At 45.1% G+C, this 23157-nt stretch overlaps 1 long non-coding RNA gene across 4 annotated transcripts in view; it reads right to left on the bottom strand.

Annotated features, from left to right (window-relative positions):
• The window catches only part of LOC146775975 (uncharacterized), a 1152826-nt gene that overhangs the window by 957069 nt on the left and 172600 nt on the right, over positions 1–23157 (bottom strand). The window lies entirely within an intron of this gene.

The raw sequence follows: 23157 nt of genomic DNA, 5'->3' as shown, positions 1-23157 counted from the left end.
AAGTTAAGGTCGCCTTTTATCTTTACTTACTTCCTGCACTGTATAGCTCCACTCACCATTCCGAAGGTGTTGTCTGTGGCCCGACGCATCCCTGATAGTACAGTTCCACGCTTATGAGGAGGGAATCTAGGTGAGCTTACACATACGTTAAGTTAGTGTTAGAGTGCTCTCTGCTGGGTTGATATATACATGTCCTTAGGGCACTCTCCTTGTTCTTACAGCTTCTGGAACATCTCTCTCATTACACTACTGTTCAAGACCAGAAGGAGGGTAATATAAGGTATAGCACAGGTCTGGGAGAGTGGGATAGGAAGTCGCTGCTTTCTGTGTCAGCTAACCACTCCTTCTTTGTTTTAAGCCACTCCAACGTGCAAAGACCGAAGATAGAGACAGCGTCTGGAGCTCATTCCCTTGTTTTGTTTCCCCTCTTTCCCTGGTCATCCCCGTAGTATAGAGTCTGATATGCTTGGGTGGTGATTGGGGGAAGTCGAGGAATTATCATCAGTTCCTGGGCGCCTCTGCAGAAACTCCTGGTAAGACTTTCCAGAGTCCTTGAATCCGGACAACAATCTCCCTCTCAAATCTAGGTGCATTTATTTTGCTACATTTTAGTCTCACCCCCTGATTTTGATTATATATTAAAGGAATTTCATCACTATCACCCTTAAAAGCTATTACATGCAAGCTGGCAATAAGGGGATTGTGGTCACTAACAGGGTTAGGTTCTACCACAAAACTGTCTACCAGATGAGCAAATTTTCTGGATATTAGCATGAAGTCGATGGTACTCACCCTACCCCCTCCCAAAAATGTGGGGTATTGTATTGTATATGTGGCTTACCGACCACAGTATCAACGAAACCTAGTTCGTTTACAACAATAATGGTATTTAACGCTTCACCATATGAAGAGTGTTTAAAATGGGCAAGTGGTTCGTTTTCAATATCTAGAAGCCCACATACCATTTGCGAACTATGCTGGCACAAAGTACAGTTGACATCTCCCAGCCATATTATGCATAGAGGGAAATTTTTAATCGCAGCCTTAACGATTTCCTCTTTGAGGGTATTAATAATCGCCCAGTTGTTCTAGTAAAAAATATTATAATATAGGTTAATCAATAGTGTTGGGGCATCAATCAAATTCCTAATCATGATGATCTGATACCAAGAGGAGTCAGCTATATTCTCAATCTTTACTGCTCCATATTTGACAGAAATCAGTGTCGCCAATACTCCTTTCGCTCTCCCTGAGATAGATGGAGTTGCCTGGACATTAAATGAGTGGAAACCATCAATAATGACTTCCTCCCCACTCCATGTTTCCTGAATACAAATTACATCGAATTTCTTCATATATTATAGCCAAACCTCATCTGATAGTCTGGGTCTAATACCCACTATGTTCCAAGAGATAAGTCTCAGTGGACAATTATTTTGGCTGTGTCCCGCTGCCCCTGCCCCTTCTGTCTTAAGAATGGGTTGTGCTACTAGCGTGATATTTGTATCCTTATTGACCCTCCCTTCGCTGTCTGGACACAAATGCAGTGGCCAATTATGTATGTCCTCTTGATCAGATAGATGAGTATGGTCCATAATGCCATTTAATAAATTAGGGACTATCTCCGATTCATTGTTTATGATATCCATCTTCCCTAGAACTCTCGAGTGTGGGGCCAGTCAATCAATATCTCCCAAACCACTCAGTGCCTCATAGCGGTTTGGGTGATACCAGGGAGGATGCACAGGATACTGACTATCTATTCTAGGTCTCTCTTTAGCCACAACAGAACACAACATTCTAAGTGGTTGGTGGAAAAAGCCCAGCGGCACTCTATTTTACTCGTAATCATTCCTTTTCAGCCTTAAATTAATGGAAACTGTTTTAGCAGAGTATTTCACTTTGAAATAGTCATGTTTAAAGTGTCTGAGAGGGTTTTTTGCTATATTCTCCTTTGTGGTACATTCTGAAGCATAAGTTAAAACAAGCGGAATAGCACAGGGTGACACCCCTGACCATGGAGACCTCAGAGGCACCCCTAGCCACAAAGACGTCAGAGGCACCCCTGGCCATGGAGACTTCAGAGACACCCCTTACCATGGAGACGTGAGAGACACCCTTGACCATGGAGATGTGCGCGACACCCTAGACCATGGAGATGTGGATCGGTTTGGTCACGCAAATGTAACTTAACCAGCAAACAGCCCCCGAGCTGCTGACAGCAACCCGACAGATGTCAGCACCACACACTTAACATGCCAACGCCACTCAAACTGCAGACATTGCTCATTCCACGAACACTGGCTCTCACACACCCTTCTGAGGAAATATGAATTTTTATGATCGATTGTGTCCCCCATCTTAGACCCCAACGGCTCCATGTACATGCTACAAGTACATGTATGTTCCCTCCACTTCAAGCTATGAAGATGCAAATACAATTGTGTCCAACGTCCACATGTCCTCTTTCAGATCCGCCATGAATGGGTCGAATATTCCGTTCCTAAGTATGCCTTGCCACCGTCTTTATATGGTATACTTTTCACGTTCTTCAGCTCTGGCAAGGTAGGCCCTGAATTCTGCCATCGAGCTTTTCCTGCCTTCTGCCTCTGAATGCTCCAGCCTGGACCTGTATCTGTATCCATGACCTTTGTCTTACTTCCTGCGCGGCTAACGGTGCCTGGCCCGGCCTGTTGCCTGCCAAAACTGTATTCAGCCTTCAAGTTATCTGCTCCGCTCCTCGAGAAATGCATTCCTGTCTAGTAGTTTAGGTAAACATTCTTCCCGCTACAGAGCAAAGGGCCCGGCCTTACTATCTCCGTGCAAGTAATTCATGGCTACTGTTGCCATGGTAGGCCCATGCCCCCTCGCATCTCATGTAGACACGTAGACGCTTATACACGCACTAGTAGTTAGTATAGGATAGCCTCTGCCTGAGAGACTTTTCCTTCCAGATAATACAGTTCCTTAAACACAAGATATTAGATACGATTTGGGATTAGGTTGTTCTGACATCCCAGACTTCTGTCTCCTCATGTAGGGCTAAATGTCAAGTCCCCTTCACCCTCTAGTTACACGTCAATCACACGTCATGCTACTGTGCGCGCATCTCTGCCAAGTATTTCTGCTGACTTTGCAGGATTCACTTATGGATCCACCCACCTGTGTCATCATCATAATGACGTTTCTAGTGCACGCCTTCATGCACGCCTATTGTAACGCCTTTATTCATTACGTATGTGTATTCTTATCTCTCTTCTCAGCTGTCACACCTTCTGCATATGTCTTTACTGTAATGCATTTACTATATATATGATAACCTGTCAATAAAGTATTGCTCTATCCCTTCCCGAACCTTCGTGGTGACGGAATACGATTGCCTGGTTCGAACCAATTCCTTTGTAAGGAATAAACCCATTTTAAAACCTCAAATACCACGGATTCTGCCTCTTATTTTTACTGAGTTATTCTTATTGAATTTTACCGCATAAATTAAGTACAGGTAATTAAAATTTACCACACTTCAACCTGTATGCATGCACGCCACCAACACTACATCAGCGGCTTCGTCTAGGGCTTCTACCTTTCTTTAGGCAAGCATTTGAGTGGTAATTATAATAAACGGCAAATGCAATAATGAGGACACAGGCAGATCCCCACTGCTCGGTGCACACACCAGGGCCCTCGAGGCCTGTGAAACCTGGTATCAGTACTACTGACACAACACAAGCAAGTCACCATCACCAAGGACAAGTGTGGGCACTAATAGAAACTATGAAAGGTGCTGCCACGCATGCGACCTGATGCAAGAGGCAAGTTGGACACTGTAGGGATCGGTTGGGTTTGACCCTGAAGTATGTCTTGAAAACTAGGATTAAATGGTGCCTTAATATCTCTCTGGGGACACTATCCTTTAGAAATATGACACACATCCGGTCCTTGTTACTGCTATATCCAAATTTCTTTTTGCTGTGTGGTGTAAACGCAGATGCCTAGTGAAAAGTTAGGGCTGAGATTTGGGTGGTGATATTTAAATCGATTTTGTTAGCGTGATTTTAAAATGTTATTACTGATGTTCAAATTTCAAATCATGTCTACCAGCTTATTTATATTGTTTTTTTAAAAGGTATGGTGCAAGAGGATGATACTTTTCCTTATATGGTCAAAAACTGCTCCATCTAATATACCGCTCCTTGTCTAAAGACTTTAATGATTTAATATTTCTGTGGGAGTGAGAATTGTTTTTATTGTTATCTTCCTGTTAACAGGGTTTTAAATCTAAACACCACCTTTACCTGTTATTTGTTTCTATCTTTTATTTTCTTCTTTTTAATCTTTAATATTCAAATTCTATTACGATGCTGTATTTTTAATCCTATCTTATTGTGCTTTTATGGCAGTAATTGCCGAAATAAAGCTTTTGACTGACTGACTGACTATCCTTTAGTCATGAGGCAATTGTTTTCAAATCCCAACACTGAAACCATACCAGTGTCCAGAGGCTGGTCATTTAAAATCTCACATCTGACACCAACCTGGTGTCTGAAGTCTGAAGGTTTAAACTCTACAGTTGAAACCATCCTGGTAAGTAAAATATCTTTGATGTATTCATATGACATTTAAAAAGTTCACTCCTAGGAGAAATGGGGCAGAGGAGCAGAGTTTATTTTATGTGTATGTCAAGGTTGTGGGTCCCTGAGACAATATATTTTTAGTTACTTGTGTCACAATCTCTCTTTAACAACATACTCATGGGAATTAGTGTCCTTCATATGTCCATGAATGTGGGAGACAAATTCCCAAAATCTGTGATAGTGAACATTTTCGTGAAACTCTCTGTCTTTGTGTATAATACAGTTTCACATAAGTATCTACATCCTGTCTGGGGTCTTAAATGAGCTGGGAAACTATTTACATCAAGAGGTGGCAGGGGAGCAAGAAAAAAGGGTCTCTCAGCTATTCTTTCTCATATACCCAGACATACCATGGTTTATCGCTGGAGATCCTTGACTCGCACCTATATCCTTCCATCTCTCAGAGAGCCTACCACTCTGGATCTCCAGAACCTTCATTTTTCTGTGTTGGTAAGAGGGGATTAGGTATATAGCAGCAGATCATCTTGTCTCTGGCTGTTATGACCGACGGTTACGTCCCGGCAGCTCTGCACACATTTTCTTGTTATTTCTTCTGTGTTATCAATGGGAACACCCATATTGACTGCATTGTAGGTAGGGTTTCTGAAAGCAAGCAAACTTATATCAGTTTTCCATCACTTACCATGTTGAAAGACAAGCCAATCCTTCATTCTATCAACAAAAAGTGGTGTATGAGGTGTTGCCATAATCTATTTGACCAACCCTCTTACTACTGCAACTGTTCGTTCTCTCCTCTTTTTGGACTATGCGGTGTTGATAGTCTTGTCCCCGTCATACTCAATCAACGTTTTTTCCACTGTCTTTTGTTACTTTGTGTTTGGCTCAAATCTTAATAAGGGTAAATATCCTGCACCAGGAATGGGAATGATGTTTCATGTACCCCATCACTGCTAAGCATTAATAGCTACAAGTGATAACGAACCTCGATGACCGAATCAGGAATTCAGTGGCCACAGGCAGCAATGAAAAGCAACAGCCCAAGGCATTACAGAGCATCAGTGATGGTCCCAGACAATAACAAGCATTTTTCTTCTTTTCGTGAAACTTGCAATAAATACTCTCTGTTAAAGAGAAGCCCTACAAAGGACTTGATAATTAGTTCTTTCCTTTTAAAAACGGAGGATGTTAGACCCCACTGGACAAAAACTGATCATCCATCCTGACTATGCCCAAGTACTAGAAAGAATGCTTTTCCCCTTTCCTCCTGCCCTAGGATGAAATTGTTCATATATTTTTTTTTGTGACTGCATGGAAGCTAACAGCTGCAGCAGGTGTACCGTTTGCAGTTGCAAACAGGGCCTTGGAACATCCAATAATTATCCAGGTCCTTTCCCCCTCTGAACTACAGCGAAGGAGAACCAGGCGTTTTGCAGGACAGGCTGAACCGAGGCAGCTGACAGTCACTGTGTACTGTTTGGAAATGAGCTCAGGCTACCCGGGTAGGTGGCGAGTGCCCTGGGCCTCCTTTTCCTTTCCCTGGCACTAGTTTATTTAGTAGTATGCCTTCCCACCACCAGTTAGTCATCTAGGGCCTAGTTACCAGGAGCGGCATTGTACACCCACAAGATGGCCACAAGATGTTCTCGTTCCCAAAAAGTCAATAACATCTCTGACATATGTATTCCGTGTCAGCCTCGTCAAATAAAATAAAAAAAGATATCAGATCACATATTCTCCGAATTTCACAGGCGGGTTTTTAAAAAGCGAGTCATCTTAACAAAACTGCTGATTTCGCACTTTTTTTTTGCAAATCGCGAAATTGCAAAATTCTGGAGGGTCTGTATATAGTAAGAAACTACATATGATAAATTAGCAAACTTTGTGTACTACTGTGTGATACTGTTTGTAACACATATTACGTGAGTGACCGTGTTTATCCATGTGTCAGTAGGTGTTTGAGTGGCTCTATGGGTGTGTGACTGATTGTATGGGTGAGTGACCTTTGGTACATACAATCACTCACACACCCATAGACCCATAAATATATCCCGTGGGAGTGAAGGTGGCAAGCCAAAGAGCATGGGTCAGCATAGTTCTAAACAGCCTTGCCTACCCAATATGTTAACAAGAAAGTAAATCCTTTTTTTATAATGACTCTTCCGTGCGCAGTGCTTCATATTGTCATGAAAGCCAACTGACTGAATCAACTTGGCTCACTATGGATTATCTGCGTGCATCCCATTCCCTCTTCTTTTTAGTCCATTTGTACCATTGCTCCTGGAAGTGCAAATTATCCTTGGCCCTGCCCCAAAAGGGGCGCTGGACCTGGTGCCGCTATGCCAGCAGCCCTAGATGATATACATTTTTTTGGCAGATGTATATAGTGCGAACTGGACCGGAAGGTATTGGAGCGCTTCACATGATCACTTTTGGTAGGCACGGGGGATTAAGTGATTTGCCCAGAATCTCAGGATTTGGAGTCGACCCCGAGGCTCGAACCTTGGTTTCCCAGCTCCAAGGTCGGCAGTCTAGCGGTGATACTCACCACCATTGGCTTTACTGGGCCTCAGCAGCTTGAGTCCCTTTGAAACAACGCACTTCTGACAACCCACGCGCTCCTCAAATGATCGCAAAGGCCCTGCACTTAAAAAAATTTGCAAAGAAACGGTCTCAGACTGAGACGCTTTCACGCTTTTCCCAAAGCTGATTTTGAATATGAGATCAATACTTTTCCTCTGGAAACAATGTTATGCATCTATTTTCTCCAAATAATTGCCATCTGTTCTGAATGAACTCACTAAACAAACCACTTTGTTAATGGCAAATTCGCTGCATTACAATCCTCCAGCAGGGATTTCCCGACCAATTTTCTAAGGGCCTCAATTGTCATGAAAACCCATTATCAGACAATTAAACGACAATAAGACCATAATAAAGTACAACTGTTTCTGTTTTGCTGTATGATTACAGAGGGTGCTGGTGTTAATGACAGGCTATCACACCCAAGACTATAATTCCCTCACTCCGCTCGGCGGGGAACAAAGCTCTGTCAGCAACTCCAATATTTCCATTTTAATAGTTTGAACAATCGCATCCCTTGATAAGTTAAGCATGGCTGGCCCGGCGCTTTCCAGGCTTAAAACAACAAAACCTCTTTTGTCGGGTTTAACTCACAGGGATGCAGATAAAATGCAAGCGAATGAATGAATGAACAATTTATATAGCACGAACAAATACCCCAAGGTGTCTAGGTGCTAAAGCAATTACAGCTATCTGGTGGGAGCAGAATATGAAAGATCAAGTGTCCAAAGCAAAAAGCCAGGTCTTCAAGGCCTTGCGAAAAGGAAGATGTAACTCTAAGCTGGATATAGATAAAGGAAGAGTGTTCCAAATCTTGGCAGCTGCGACCGAGAAAGCTCCTCCTCCCCATCAAGTCACGTTGAATCTTTTTTTAATGGCTTGGTGAAAGGTTGACACATGGATGCATGAGATTCTGGTCCATAGTGTGAATACAACAGGGCCTACCCATCCTTTCATCCTTCTGAGGTTGACAAATTAAGTACCACGAAATTGTGTAATGACCAACAGTTATAACACTTATAAATAGTAAATCTGCGATAGTACGTACACTTAAAAAAAATGATTGTACTTGTTAGTAATAATAGTGTTTTTCTTAATATTTTAATGCATTTACAGAATAAGCACAGCAGAATGAATTCAGCCAGCATCACAAGGGATTGTGCTCTCACGTGAATATTACAACATTAGGTCACGTCCATTGTTGGCCTAGATGCAACTTAATTTTAGGGTTTTCAACCCTGAAACAAGTCGAGCGATGCATGATATGTATTAAGCAAGCACAAACTTGTAGATCAGTGGTTCCCAAACCTTTTAGAACCACAATCTATTTTTTAGAACAACACATTACCCCCTGGTCCCTACGTCCTCGACACCTTCATAACAAGTGAGATTTACTATCTCACCGACAGAAAAATAGAACGAAGGAATGCTGGACCTACCCTCCCCCTCCCACTGGGAGTACATAAGGCGTACCGGTCCCAGCATTCCTCCTGTTCTTTTTTTCTGTCATGCTGACAGTTAGATGGACGTGGCAGGAGCAGGGGCGCTCCTGCCTTTTGCTGGATTACTCACGCGGAGACTGCTGGTTCGGTCTTCGGTTGGCAGTCCTTCGTCGAAGGCCTCTCCCTCCCTTCCTGGCTTGGGGAGAGTGGCGCGGGCTTCTCCTTCATTGTCTCTGCCGCGCGGCGTTGGTAATACCGCGTTGGCTTTTCCTCTGGCCTGATGGCCGCCCCTCCTGGCCTGCCGGGCTTGCTAGGGGGTGCGGCCGGTGTGCTGCTCCCGGATTGGCTGCAGCTTCCTTCCCCTTTTCGACCTGCCTGACTTCCGGTTTTGACGGCGGGACGGAAGTCATACGCCTCGAGGTTCCCGGCTGTGGGCTGCTCGTTATAACGGGCCGGTGGGGTGAGTACCGCATAGCGGTTTTGTGCTGTGGAGTGTCTTTGTTTTTGGCTGTGATTATTGTGTTCTACTGCCATGGGGAAACGTTCGAGTACGAGGCATCATCGGGAGACGTCTTCCTCTTCTTTTTCTTCGTCTGGTGCTTCCAGGTCTCCTTCCCCTGCCAGGTCTGGACGTCGTGATGGTGGTGGAGATGCGCGTATTAAGCGCTTGATACGTGAGACGAGTGATGTTGGGGCCCGTCGCAGGTGCCCTGCTCCGGTTTCTTCTGACTCTTCTGGCGATGAGTCTGCTTGGTTGGGGGACGGTGAATTGAAGGGCAAATATGTGGACAAGGACGCTTTGCCGAGTATTCTGAAGCATGTTAAAGAGAACATGGGGTTCCCTGATGAGGACGCTCAGAGTACCTCTAGGGGGCCTTTGTTGCATCAGTTTCAGAGTGCTGCCACGGTTGATGTTCCTGTCCATCCCTTCATTAAGGATGTTCTGAAGCGTGAGTGGGCTGATCCTGATCGCATTTTGATTCCGCGTTTCATGGCTCGGCTTTATCCTCTGCAGGATATGGCTTCGGACCTTCCAGATTCTATCCCTATTGACTCCTTTGTGGCGAGTTTGGTGGGGCACACTTCCCTGGCTGAGGACGCCGTGCTGAAGGATCCTGTAGATAAGAAGACAGATGTTGCGCTCAGGAAGGTTTATTCTGGTTCCCACCTGGCCTTGCAGGCTGGCATCTATGGGACATATGTTTCTCAGTCTCTGCTGTCTGACATGAAGTCGCTCTATCAATCGATGGACAATGCCACAGACTGTTCGGGTTTACTTGAGCAGATCGAGCATCAGGAGGAGCTCCTGTCCGATGTCTCCTTTGACGTGGTGCGTGTTTCTGCACTGTCCGGCGGGGCTTGTGTGGCGACTCGTCGCAGTCTTGTCCTTAAAGACTGGAAGACTGACTCTGCGCAGAAGGCGTGCGCTTTGAGTTTGCCTTTCCAGGGTATGTTGTTTGAGGGGGAATTGGAGGCCAAGTTGCATAAACTGTTTAAAGAGAAGAAGCATTCTTCTTCGTTTAAGGTCTCCACTTCTGCTCCTGTCCCTTCTAAAGCCAAGTCTTTCTTTCGTCCTGCCTCTCGTAGACAGTTTGTGAGGGGCCAGGGAAGGTTTGCCTCTGGCCGGGGTCGGGATCGTAAGGCTAAGTCCCCTCCGCTTGCCAAGCCACGTTCCTGACTCTTTGGCGGTGGTTCCCAGGTTGTTGGTTGGAGGGCGGCTGCGCTTCTTCCTGGTGGCCTGGGTTCAGTCTTGTTCCGACGCCTGGGTGTTGGAGATCATTCGCCTAGGTTATACTCTAGAGTTTTCGGTTCCTCCTCCAGATTCCGGGGTTCGGCCGACTCCCTGGCCTTCCTGCCATTTGAAGTGGGCTCATCTCTCTCAGGGGATTGTGGATCTTCTTCGGAAGGGTGCCGTTCAGGAGGTTCCTGCTTTGGATATGGGGGAAGGTTTTTATTCCCCAATCTTTCTGGTTCCCAAAAATACGGGGGGTTTCCGCTTGGTTTTGGACCTGAGGGTGATAAACAAGTGGGTGACCAGGGTTCCTTTTCTCATGGAGACTTTGCAAAGGGTGATTCCTTTGGTGCTTCCGGGTCACTTCATGTGTACCCTGGATCTTCAGGATGCTTATTACCATGTTCCGATCCATCCGCGGTCCCGCCGGTTTCTGCGGTTTTGTGTTCTGGGGCATCATTATCAGTTCATGGTGTTGGCCTTCGGTCTTCGGTTGGCGCCGAGAGTCTTTACGAAGGTGGTGGCTCCTTTGGTCGCGTGGCTTCATCTCCGGGGGGGGGGTGATGGTGTACCCGTACTTGGACAACTGGATGGTCCATGCTCCCTCTCGGGTCCTGTTATTGGAGGCCCGGGAGGTGGTGTGTTCGGCGTTACGGACCCATGGTTTCCTGATCAACTTCCCCAAGTGTCAGCTGACGCCGTCTCAGGACATGGTTTTCATTGGGGCCCGCTTCCATTTGGTTCTGAACCATGTGTTCCTCCCCGAACCTCGGGTTGTGACATTGGTGTCCCTTGCTCGGCGTTTCAGGGTGGGGGGGTGCCTTTCCGGTGCGCCTTTGGTTGCGTCTTATGGGTCTGATGGCGGCAACTGTTTTTACGGTGGCCTGGGCACGTTTTCATCTGCGTCCCCTTTGGGTGTACCTCCTGTCTCTCTGGAATCCCCTGTTCGCGATTTGGAAGTTCGTATTCCGGTGTCTCTTGTGGTCCTCCCGGTTCTTCTGTGGTGGTCGGTGCGGGGCCATCTGTTGCTGAGTCTGCCTCTGCAGTCTTCCCCTTCTCTAGTCTTGACGACGGATGCCAGCTCCTTGGGGTGGGGTGCGACCTTGGGGTCTCGATCCCTTCAGGGTCGTTGGTCCCTCCTGGAGAACTGCCGGTCGTCCAACTGGCGAGAGCTGACGGATGTGTCCCGGGCTGTGATGGGTTTTCGGGGTCTGTTGCTCGGTCAGAACGTGTTGGTTCGGTCGGACAATGTGGTGACGGTGGCTCATCTCAATCATCAAGGAGGGGTTCATTCGGCCTCTTTGAATGCGGTGGTTGTTCCCCTGTTTTGTTGGGTGGAGGGCCATCTTCTGTCTCTGACAGCGGTTCATATTCGGGGAGTGGACAACTGTGTGGCGGATGTCCTGAGTCGTTGCTTTCCGGATTCTCTGGAGTGGTCTCTCACCCCGGTTGCATTTTGGCTTGTGTGCGGGAGGTTTGGGCTTCCCTTTCTGGACCTCTTTGCCTCCCGGCACAATGCACGGCTTCCTCGCTTCTGCTCCCGGTTTCCTCAGGAGGGTTGCTGGGGGGTGGACGCCCTGTCGATTCCTTGGCCATCCTGTCTCCTCTATGCCTTTCCTCCTCTGGCTCTGGTTCCCCGATTTCTGGCCCGTTTGTGTCAGGAGGATCGGGAGGTGGTGGTGGTCCTGCCGTTTTGGCCTCGGAGGTCCTGGTTTCCGACGGTTCGTCTTTGGCGGTAAGGGGTCCCTGGTTTCTTCCCCTGTCCCCGTCTCCTCTGAGGTCTTCCCCGTCCCTGTCTCTTCTCGGGTTGAGGCTGTCGGTGTGGAGGTTCAGAGGCAGGGTTGGAGGCGGCGCGGTTTCCCGGAACATTTAGCAGTGGCCCTTCAGCGTTCCCGGCGGCATTCTACCCTCAAAGCTCATGATCGGCATTGGGGTAATTTCGGTTGTTGGTGTTTGGTGTTGTGCCTGTCCCCTTTGTTCTGTTCCTTGCAGGTTGTGCTTCAGTTTTTGTAGGAAGGTTTCGAGAAGGGTTTGGCTGTGTCCACTCTACGTGCCCAGTGGGCCGCAGTTAGGGCGTTTCGTTCCCCGTGGGGGAATCTTTCGGATGTTGAGGACTTGATTTCTCGTTCTATTACTTACCGGTAATCTTCATTACTCCGGGTCCCGTAGTCCTCGACACCTTCATGACTTCCCTCCCTCCCTGTCTGCCGGCCTTCATTGTGGCTTGGTATTTCAGGAGGAATGCTGGGACCGGTACGCCTTATGTACTCCCAGTGGCAGGGGGAGGGTAGGTCCAGCATTCCTTCGTTCTTGTTTTCTGTCGGTGAGATAGTAAATCTCACTTATGAAGGTGTCGAGGACTACGGGACCCGGAGAAATGAAGATTACCAGTAAGTAATAGGACATTTTCGAGACCCACCTACCTTTAAAGGACATGAGGTGGGACGATTTTTGAATGCAACTAAAGCATTGTGTGGTAGCGCATTTTCATTTATGAAATGGGCACTGAATTTGAACAGACATACAGTTTTACTGATAAAACTATATAGCAGACAAATGACCATGTGTGGATATTGGCTTTTTGTGAATATTTATGGTTTGTGTCATGAGTGTCTTGATTTGTTTTGATCCTATTAACATTTCTGTTCCCTGCACACTTTAGCAATACATAAAAAGTGCTTAATGTTTACTTTACTAACTGATGGATGCATACTATTCACTTACAGGTATTTACATTTTGTTGCATATTGCCAAAAACAACATCCTATAATGTTTCATATTTCACTTTAAAAACTCCTCTCCCTTTACAGTCAGAGAAAAAACTAAACACTGTTAGAAATTGGGTCTCTGGTCGGCAGAGGAATGCACCCTGTCCAAGTAAGGACCACAGTCCTAGTTCGGGTATGTACGTCACACACCTGTGCTCACCCTCTGGTAGCTTAGCACAGAGCAGGCAGACATAACTTAGGAGGGAATGTGTAAAGTATTTATGCAACAATCAAAACAGTGAAAACACCACATGAAATATAATCCAATCCTGGTTGGAAAAATAGAGCTTAATTTATTGAACAAAACAAGACCAAAATGACCAAATTTCAATAAGTAGAATCGGAGTGATTAATTTTTAAAGAATATCCAGAAATATACTAATTATAATCATGAAGCACTAACTGGGGCTATCTGGTAATGCTTCACCAGGTCAAAACTTGAAGCTCCGGATGAGTGTGATGGAGCGTGGGTCAGATACAAGGACCAACTTTTTCCCCGATGAGAAAGTACCTTTGGATGGAGGTTGCGTTGATGTTGAAGACCCGATGTGAGAAACAGAGGATGCGTTATTGTCGATCTGACTAAGTGTTGGCGATGCGTCTGTTCGGATCCGCGCAGTGGGAGATGTGCCATCAGCGAACCCTTTACAAGCGAGGTGCAGCCGTCGATGCAATGTCAGCTTCAGAGGCAATGCATCAAGGGAGATGCATCGGTTCAGACCAGTGCAACGACGGTGAGGCATGGATTTTTCAAGTACAGCACAGAAAAACCCACTTCCAAGGGTCCAGGACTGGATTGGCGCCACTTAGCAGGGTAGGACTCACATATGGCAGAGTTCAGGTGCTATTTCAGGGTAGCTTGAAATCTTAAATGTCCATGAGACTTCAGAACAGGAGACAAGCAGGCAAGCCCTTGGAGTCACTCTGGGTTCTAATGGTATAGGACCAGTCCTTCTCACCCAGGCAGAGCGGGCAGCACGCATGCCAGCACAGCAGAAAAACAGTTCTTCAAGAGCAGCAGTCCAGCAGAATGGCAGTCCTTCAGCAGCACAGCAGTCCTTCCTGGCAGAGTATCCACAGGTTCAGAAGTGTACTGAGTTGATAGGGTCAGAAGTCCAGTTCTTATACTCAGTGGTGCCTTTGAAGGGACTTTGAAGTGCACAGAGGTTTGCCCTTCCTGCCCTGGCTCCTGACACCCTCCAGGGGTTTAAGCAGTCATTTGAGTGTGAGCAGGACACAGCCCATTCAGGTGTGCCAGCTCCTTCCTCCCATCCTGCCCAAGATGACCCATAAGAATGTGAATGGCCCATCAGGCATACCTAAATTCCCTTTGGGTGTGACCGTCTACAGGGAATGCACAGGGCCCATCTGTCACCCTCCCCAGATGTGTATTGGAGACAGGCAGAAGGCACATAGGGCTTAAGAGCAGAAAAATGACAATGTTCTAAAAGTGGCATTTTTAAAGTGGTAATAATAAATCCAACTTTACCATTTAAGAGGGTTTAATATTACAATTCTATAGGTACCAAACATGATAGTTCTACTCCTTCTCAACCAGGAACTACACTTTGTAAATGTAATAAGGAATCCTTAATGTTAACCTATAAGAGGGGTAGGCCTCACAGTAGTGGAAAAGAATGAGAGTTTTCCACTACTAGGGTATGTAAAACTAAAAAGTAGATGACCTGCCTTTTACTTACATAGCACCCTGCCCTGTGGTCTGCCAAGGGTCTACCTTAGGGGTGACGTATGTGTAATAAAAAGGCAGTTTAAGGCTTGGCAAGGGGTTTTAAATGCTAAGTTGACATTGCAGTAAAACTGCACATAAAGGCTCTGCCGTGGCATGCCAGAGACACATTTAAAAGTGCTACTTAAGTGGGAGGCATTTGATTTACAGGCCTTGGGTGTATGGTATACCACTGTACAAGAGACTTGCTAGTAAATTAAAATATGCCAAACAGGTGTAAACCTATTATTCCATGTTTCAGGGAGAGAGCACAAGAACTTTAACAATGGTTAGCAGAGAGGAGAAAGGCAGAAAGTTTGGGTGTGGCCCTGCAGAATAGGTCATTTTCCCAAAAAACACCAATCTCCATGTTGAAAGATTGAAGCAGTTTGAGATTTGATCTTGGTCTGTGAATTACCAGCAAATGTGACAAGTTAAACAAAAAATGTAAAGGCATCTTTATTTATTGTTCTGACTTTTGCGAACTACCAAAAATCAGCTCATGACCCACCAGCATGTTGCAACCCTGAGTTGAGGAAACACTGTTGTAGATCGTAATTTAAGGGCTATCAGTGGCTCTTGGCATTTCCTGTTGTCTGTTAGCCAACGCTGATCAAACAGCTTTCTCTTACAGAATTGTGTCATGTCAATAGACAAGTAGTGAGGGAAATGCAGAAAAGATTACTTAATCTTTTGAATAAATGAAGAAAACTGCAATCTTATGGTGAAAGTTCAAGTAAGTCCTGATTTTCACACAGATTACTACACGTAAAACCTGTACTTCCTGTGAAAATTGTGTGTGATTTGATTGAGATATTGCTGGCCTAAGAAAGTGTCTGATTTAAATTTCAAGGGGATGTTGGCATGGTAATACATTGAAAGGAGCTGCATGTAGAGGGATACCCGCCTGAATAACCATCCTTAGGTTGGAGTTTTGGACCTCAGACCGGGGGGCAACTCGCTTCAGCAGCATTCCTTGCCTGTCCAACTTGTTCCCAGCAGGACAGCTAACAAACAGTTTATGTACTTCATCCCAGCAGATCTCTTCACCAATTCTCCCTCGAACTCATGCCTGCTCAGGAACATAAACTTTAAACAAAATACCTTGGAAAGCACAAGCGAGTGCAGGAGTCAGCTTAGTGGACTATGATCATACTAAATGCTCTAAAGGGACCTGCAGAGCTATTCCACGCTGCCGGCTTACAGAAAACAAACTGTGTGCCTTTCTCTTATACTTCTTCATGTATCAGACTGCTTAGTACTGCATCCTATAAATAAAGAACTGCGCCTCAGTAGTCATCATGCACAACATAGAAATACTTCCCACATAGTACTAAAACAAAGACATCACACCTTCCAACCATACACCCTACATGGTGTAGTGTGCCACGCATGTAGGCAAGAGCTTCTGTGCCCCACATAGGGGTAACATGCGGTATGTAAATGTTTCAATGAAATATAAAATTTACATAGCACAAGAACTGCTTCACAACTGCAGTAGCATGCTGTACATACAGAGGTATTAAATCGAAGATAGAAGAAGGAACTAGGGAGGTCTTTTAGACCTCCGTAGGTTATCAATCTGGTTGGTGGAGGCCAAGAACACTACTCCCCTAGAAGAGGAAATTTGCCATATTTTGCGTCCCCCATGAACATAGAAGAGATCTCCAGGGTGTAACATAAGCCCCTGCAGCCACCTCCTCCTTCAAGGGCCCCTCAACCCTTCAGGGGGGTCCCAATCAGCCCATGGTCATTGAACATCTGTTAGATATAGGAGACTCAGGGGCCCCTCTTTACATTCTGCAGAGGGCCTAATCATTTTGCATTACAACACTACAATGCATCTTTCGGTATGGTGGATGTATTCAACACACGCCAGTTTGCCATGCCGGTGTCATGGTTTTTAGCCCCGCTTGGTGATCTGTTTTTATTTTTATATAATACACTTCCAAAGCGGGGAAATGTTCTAGGAACAAAAACAAAATAAAGATGCTGACACACAGAGTGTCCTAGCACAGGAACACTATGCTTTGGCATATCCAGTAGGCGTGAAGTCTTGTAATAGGATATGGCATTGGGATAGGACAAGTCTGATGGATGTGTGACCTTTCTAGCTGGCCTTTGACATGCAGCAGTGAGTTGCGACATTCAAATGTTGAAATAGACAGCCTGCAAGCTTTCAAGGGGGATGTAGAGTTCTACCAGGGTGTCAGTGGTCTGCACCCTTCTTCTCAGAAGGTGCTCGATGAAAAGGGTCCGAGGGCTTTGAGAAGGCGCAGTGTGGAGAGTAAAGATTCAAGCAGGAATCGTGCGAAAACATAAGAGTAGTCACAAGGCCCGCACATGTACAAACTAAAAAGTACATAATTTCACCGGCTGAAGAAAGGGTACAAAGACATGTCAGACAATGATATGCCCTTTTAGGTCTACTGGGTCACTCTCATAGCAATAATATGTAGCATAAATGATTTCAAAGGGGACCCAGGTGATTAGGATATATGATGAAATAAACACTGCACTTTCTGGTCTAGAAGACTCAGAGGGTTCAAAATTAAAGAAAGCCCTTTAGAAAGATGCCCCTGCACTTTAGAATGTAGAATCATCACAGCCACTCAAGATAGACTAAAGATACAGAGCTTGGAGTTGGGACCTCCCTGACAGTACCCCAGTGGGGAGATACTTCAGTTGCACTACGGCGCACAGATAGATTGTAAGTGCTAGAAGAGAGATGCTGAATGGTCCCATAGAACCAATTAAATATTCCCAAAGTCCCACAAAGCTAATTACATTTTCCCCAAGCGCAGGATCCTATATAGATAGTGAGACAAACCTGCAAACCTTCAGGGTTCTACTGCACTCTGTGTAGCACTACAGCAGATTTCATAAAGAAGGGGGGGGTTAAGTTCTGGTCAGGAAGGTCTTTGGAAGACCCACAGTTAGAATTAAGGGAATGATCCTACATCCAAGGGTATATGGGGTTTCAAATGTTTCCCATATTCAATCTAGACAATAATTTAGCACTTAGAAATTATGTCTGAGTATTTTAAGATGAAACATATTGCCCATAAAACAAGGGGGCATTGTGGGAGATGCATAAGCCTGTTAAATAATGAAAATCTCTCAATTTTATAAACAAAATCAATAGCTTTAAATGTATAGACATGGAACAACTAGAAGAAAACTTCATTAGACCAGAAGAATAAATCCTTAAGGATTAGATGGCTGATATTCGGGCTGCTAATGGGAAAAATACGTGCTTCGCTAGCAGTGACAAGGAGGAGAGGGGCGTGGCTAGGGTCTATGATGAAGAGGGTAACAGGCAGACTTGGAATACAGAAAAAGCATTGCCTGTCCCTAAACCTTCCCTTTTCTTCATATTAGTCACCCCTATGGTAGGTCCAAGGGCAGGGTGCATTTTAGGTAAAAGGTAGGACAAGCCCTGATGTGTGTGGCATGTCCTAATAGTGAATTACAGCCATTTTCGTTTTTCACTATTGAAAGGCTACCTGTTCCCCATAGGCAAGAATGGGCAGTTTGATTATTACATCTTATAATCCTAACTGACTCAGGGAACTAGGTAGAAATTCGAGTTTAGTATGCCTGAACTCAGAATGATAAAATGCATCGTTTAGTGAAGTTGGTTTTAACATTCTGTGTTTGAAAATACCACTTTTAGAAAGTAGGTATTTTCTTGTCTAACCATCCAAGCCTGCCTCTGCTAGGTTGTGTATTCCTTGTCTGGAGTTTGAGTGACAGGGGCTGGGGTGATTCCAGGAGACAGGGTGAGCCAGCACAGGGCTGAATAGAAAGATCTGCATGTAGATGGGTGGGAGGACTTGCACCTGGGACCTGAATAGGACTGTGCCTTCCCTCAACAATGCTGGCTCCACCTCCTGTGGTGCATCTGATATCTCTGCCCTGCACTGTGAAAGGAAAGGAGGAGTCATGTCAACAAAGTGCTCCAGGACTGACCAGAACTGGTTTGGACTTGGCAAAGGCCTCTCTGCCTTCAGAGAACAAAGAGAAACTGAGTATAAATAGACAACAGACTTCACCCACCAGCTCCCCTAGAGTTCTTTTGGAAGTGCCTGCTGCTGTGCGAGGTTTTCTGAAGGACTGCGTGTCGCAAGGAGCTGGAAGCGCGACTCACAAAGAAGAAGCGTGTCGCCACCGCAGCCGCTGTCGTCGCATCGTCGAAGAGGATCGACGTCGCATCAGACGCCGCCGCATCAACGGAGAAGCGTGTCGCCACCGCTGCAGTTGACTCATCGCTGCCGATGTGCCTTGCATCACTGGAGAAGAGGAGCGACGTTGCATCAGGCGCCGCCGCATTACCGGGAAGCGTGTCGCAGGGCCTGTCGCTGCTCAGAAGAATCGTTGAGTCACCGCAGGGCCGTCGCATCATTGCCGAAGCATCTCGCATCGCCAGAGAAGAGGATCGACGTCGCATCAGACACCGCCTCATCACCGGGAAGCGTGTCGCAGGGCCTGTCGTGGCTCAGAAGTATCATTGAGTCGCCGCATGGCCGTCGGGCGTGCAAGCATTGTGTTGCATCAAGAAGAAAATGCCATCTTTGTTTCATTGTACCGGATCTTCATCGCATCACGGCGTTGCGTGCCGCAATGCCACGGAAGCGCAGTAAGAAACCAACGCATCACCTCCCCTCGCAGAGAAGAACCGGCGCATCCCCTACACATCAGTAGGGACCCGACGCATCAACGTTCTTGCGTGTAAGGAACCGGCGCATCACCTTCCCTGCAACACTTTCGTTGTATAGCGTAATGCATCCTCAGGTACATTGAACTCAAAGTGTCGCATTTCAACATCTAAAGAGAACTAAGCTAATTCTACCATTTTAAGCACAGTATTGTGGATTTTTGTTTGTGGCCTTGTGTTAAATCTATATAAAGAATATTTATTTTTAATATACAACTTGTGTGATGTCCATCTGTAGTGTTGGTGATCCAGCGCAAATCTGGAAAATGGGGAATAACATTTACCGATATCCTCCCTGCATCACAGACCCAACGTCACGCTCATTCACACACCCATTCGTTGGTGGGGCTCATGACACCAACACTCATACGTCTCTCCCACGAGTCTGCACACAGGAGGGATGAGTAATTCAAGTGCTGGACATGTGGGGGGAAATACCTTATAATCTATAGGGAGAAAAAAGTTATTTTACAAAATGTACATTAACATCCTTCGCCTATAGATCCCTAGTCCCAAACATCAAGGCACTCCACCCACTTGGTCAACGGACCAATTTAGTTGGATTGGTTGATTGTGATTTAGAACCAGCTAAAACACATTTTTAAGACTCAGAATCCATATTTCCCTTAATGAAACCACAAACTCATATTTCTTGTTAATCAATACTTGTTTATCTAAATTTTCATAATGATTAATATTTGCATTTTGTCTCCTCAAAGTTTAGAATTTTTAGATCAATTCAAATAAATCGCAGAACATCATATTTGCCTAATCTGGCTATTTGAAGTCCTCTAATTCATTGGCTCTGCAATAACCAAATTTTGTCTTAAATTGTCCTGAAAAGCAGGCCAAAGCTCAAAGTCCTCTGCTCAGCACGCTACAGTCCCAATTTATCAAAGGACCAGAAATCGTGCAAGCATCTATCATAGCCCCGTGGATTTAGAAAAGTTTGCAGTCATCAAGCGATCGGGCAGCATCTGGATCATCAGGAAAGGCGTCACGAACATAGCTTCGAACAAGGAAAAGATTAAGTAGTTGAGAGTGTACCCCTCCTTATTCTATTACGCTTTTTATAATAAAATCAAGTTAAAGAAGATACAATTTTGAGCTTTAGAACAGTCGTGATTGGTTGGTTGGGATCGTATGATTTATATTCCCAGATTTTCTGTACAGTTCAAGGGGCGAGGTCATTGGTCAGCGAAGTGTCGGCTTGTTCCGGTTTACTGTAAGGTTGATTGTTCCCCTGTCTTGGCGATCGTCCCGTTTTGTATCCTTGACCGGGGACACGTTGTGCAAAGGTCACTACGAGGTTTAGGAGATTTCTCGCACATGCGCAGCTCACTCCGCGCCTCATGAGACAGTGGCCACTTCTGCGTGTGGTGTCAGCGGCCATATTGGATTTAGGCCCAGATGCCAACTTAAGCGAAACAAACACAAAAGAATAATTAATTCATAGAAATGGTGATTCTAATGTTAACCCCTTGCTAATCCCTCTATGTGCTTTTATTTATCTAGCATATAGCGACATTTAAAGCAATTATATTCACCTCTTTCGATCCTCCTCGAGGGTGCAACATATATCATGCAGTATTCTATTATCACATATACTATTGTTAATATGCGTACAGATTTTAGTTACAAGAGTTATTTAGCCATGCAAATAGCAAAAACCATGTGTAGTTTAAGTATTAATAACGTTGATTAGCATACATGCAACACTTGTTTAATAATATTAATAGATTATATAATTAGGTTTTTCATGCAAAAATAGAGGAGGTATACAAAATTTTGCACTACCTGCTCCATCAATGTCACTGGGTTACTTTATGTGTTCACAAATGCCTTACACACTGCCTTTGAGATAAGCCTGTCTGCTCATGCTAAGCTACCTCTGCCAACTAGAGACCCCCAAATCTAACATTTGTGCACTATTATTTATGTCTGTACCTCAACAAGAGAGAGTAAAGACTAGATGCAGGCCCAGCTGTACTGGGACCAGCAACCAGCCCTGGCAGATTGGTGCTGGGCAAGGCCAGGGAGGGTGTGAGTGCTAGTAAGAAGCACCGCTCCTGCTTTTGTTACAGGGTGCCCATATTGCAGCACTGCTGCAAAACTGGCCCAGTGACATAAACAGCCCCCACGGCCACAAAACTGGCCCCCACCCCTGCGGCCCATGGGAGAAACGCCCGGTGCCCTGGATGCAGGCACAGACAGCGACGTGAAGAAGGAAATACATCATTTATTGTAGACATAGGCAAAAGACAGCAATCTAAAGAAGGATCCTACTAAACAAACTAAGCATCTAAAATACTCCCTCTCAGTGTGTTCAAGTCCAGAGGGAAGTTCTAGAGATGGAGCTCACAGAGAAGACAGCACATATCTCTCCTGTGAAAATAATGTATCCGCCAAAGCCACAGCACACTTTTCAAGAATACAAACCACAGAACAAAAACAATGAAAAAAGACACAAAGTTAATTACAAATTTTCAATCTATGTGGCAACCTTTGACTACAATAGCTGTGAAGTAAACTACTACTGTAGTTGCAACTCATTATTGCTTCTAACACTATCCAAAGAGCCCTTCAATATCTATTTTATTTTAAGGCATTTTTCCAGTCATTTCTTCAGAAGATGTCCCAGAACTTTCTGGAGTCAGCATCTTTCTTTCCTTTCTCCACTTGACCCACCAAACCAATATTCCACCATTGTACTTCCAGTACTCTTGACGCATCACCTCTGATGTCTGGATCCTGCACAAGACCATGTGCTGTCCCTTTTGCATCAGCTAAGGTTCCATAACGCATACAATGATGAACAATCAAGCAGAGAGGAAACCTCCCAATATTATATTTATGAACAACTTCTCACTCTTGAATTTGAAACTGTTCCACAAAGTGGCCTTGCTCCTCAAATCTGCCACTATCACCTTGCTTTTCACTAATTACATCTTTTAAAATAGACACTACTCAGATGTTATCTTTCTACAGATCATCTTTTCAATTCGATCCAATTCAATTCAATGTATCTTTATTCAATTAATTTTAAAATCATAAAACAAACAAGTAATACATCATGAAATAGTAGCCTTAGCGACTCAAAAGCAATAAGTAGGTATAAGTGTGCACAGTTTAAACAACAATGTTCAGCATTCCATCCATCATCTTTTTGTGTTGCTATTGTCACCCCCAAGTGGTAAGGGTATGCCCAGACGTGGGTCTCTTACTCACTTTCCCACTGGAAGGAGTGTAACCCCGAAACCGGTCCCAGGATGCTTGTTTCCAGACCAGGGAAGAGCTGGCTTGGCAGTTTGGGCTGGACTTTTCCCATGAGGAACAGGGTCAAGACTGATTTGCATATGGCTGGGTCTGAACTGGGGTTGCAAAGTGAGCTAAAGAACGATGCTGGATTTAACCCAGATCTGTGACTGGGGGTGATTGTCTGAAAAGTTTCAGCGCTCTGTCCATCAGCACCTTGTGTTTGCTTTGTTAAGTTTAAACAACCAGCAATACAGAAAAGCTTAAAAGTCAGGGTTCATGGCAACACAGTAACAAACAATCGAGACAAAGTGCATGCAATCAATTTTTTAACATTTTTAG

This window comes from Triturus cristatus, chromosome 12, assembly GCF_964204655.1.
Source record: "Triturus cristatus chromosome 12, aTriCri1.1, whole genome shotgun sequence".
Taxonomy (NCBI): Eukaryota; Metazoa; Chordata; class Amphibia; order Caudata; family Salamandridae; genus Triturus; species Triturus cristatus.
Note: the sequence above shows the minus strand (reverse complement) of the source record. Positions and strands in the feature narration are given on the sequence as shown.